Genomic DNA, 1,620 nt, shown 5'->3' with positions numbered 1-1,620 from the left:
GAGAATGTGATGGATAACCTGGTCATCTTTCAGACTGTTACCTTTGGAGGGCTTTCTTTCTTCTATTTTAAGTATTTCAGGGCACTCAGTGTACCCTATCCTTGTTCAAACCAGTTTCATTTTAGCTATGCTTTAATCTAGAACTACGTCTCTCAGTGCCAATTACCAAACTCTCACCTTGATCCAGACATTGACTGTGTGCAAAAAGGGTAGCATACATAACTAGCCGTGCACAACACATTCTGAAGTGCTTTTGTATTCAACTCTAAATTACAGTAAGCTATTTTTTTTTTTATTGGAGTTACCACTGTGTTAAGATGCAGACCACCAGCTTGGAAAGCCAGGTTAGCTTGCACACTGCATTTTTCAACAGTAATATTTGATACAACATGCCCTGGCAACATGCATGAGATCCATTCAATGCCTGTACACGATTGAATCTTCTATATTTTTTATGACACCAATGAATAACAAAACAATGGGAAATAGATTCTAGAGGTTGTGGGTAGTCTAGCTTTCCTACCGTGTGGAAAAGTATTGCTAGGTTGAATTGTGGAAGCAGTCTGACACCTTCATCTTCACTTTAGTCAATCAGCTAGGTAATTATTAGTGCTTTCACTGCACTGTGCTTTGGCAGTGCACTAAATTTATGGCAATTTATGGCTAAATTTATGGCAAACTGGAGACATATTTAATTTCATATTGTGATAGACAGCCAGAGACTAGTGATCTCACTATAGGGATAGCATCTATAGGACAGCATCTAAAATGGAGTAAGCTGATGCATACTGAAATCAGTTCAGTGTTGATGAGCTTAAGGAGCCTAGGGATCTCTTTATTTCGTTGCACATTGTTGCTCAACATTTAGAGCATTGTTAATATAATGGGTTGGAGAAATCATGTTCATGCAGTGAGATTTGCAATGCATGCTTAGGTTCTTGGCTAGTGTAATTGTTAACACATACTGACAAACAAGCAACCTCCATACTCCTAGACTCAAACCTCGTTCAGGTATTCACTCTCCTGGGGATAGAAAACATGTGAGGGGCTTGACAGGAGCATGCACGCTAGCCGAACCTGTCACTCCATGCATTCAGGATCTGCTGAACATTTCAGGATGACAATCAAAGAGAAAAGCTCTTCCCATGTACAGAGTTTATATCTGTTTATTTCTATTTCTACAGTTAAATGCTGAATTGCAGGTCTGGAGGTAGTGCTTGTACCTGACCAGGCCCTCATGGGTTTGCTCATCACAGGAGATTGGTTGGCAACCTTCAGTCTCGAAAGACTATGGTATAAGCCTACAGCACCCGGTATTCCCAAGCGGTCTCCCATCCAAGTACTAACCAGGCCTGACCCTGCTTAGCTTCCAAGATCAGATGAGATCAGGCATGTGCAGGGTAACAGGAACTGCTTGAAAGAGCTTCAGTCTCTTGCGAGCCAGAATTCAGGGCTTGGATCACATGAGAGCTGCAGTAAATTAGGACCTGACGACACATAATATTTAGTGTTATTAATCATGATGGGCATTCGGTTTCTTTAGTAGTGATTGGATTGGGATCCAACAGCTGCAATTCACAAAGTTTTGATCTAACTGCTATTTATCGGGGGGGGGGGGGA

At 41.4% G+C, this 1,620-nt stretch overlaps 1 pseudogene; it reads right to left on the bottom strand.

Moving 5' to 3' along the window:
- Positions 1–1,298: 1,298 nt before the first annotated feature.
- On the bottom strand, positions 1,299–1,418 carry LOC136650753 (5S ribosomal RNA; annotated as a pseudogene).
- Between the last annotated feature and the right edge of the window lie 202 nt (positions 1,419–1,620).

This window comes from Tiliqua scincoides, chromosome 4 (genome assembly GCF_035046505.1).
Source record: "Tiliqua scincoides isolate rTilSci1 chromosome 4, rTilSci1.hap2, whole genome shotgun sequence".
In the NCBI taxonomy this organism is placed as follows: domain Eukaryota; kingdom Metazoa; phylum Chordata; class Lepidosauria; order Squamata; family Scincidae; genus Tiliqua; species Tiliqua scincoides.
Note: the sequence above shows the minus strand (reverse complement) of the source record. Positions and strands in the feature narration are given on the sequence as shown.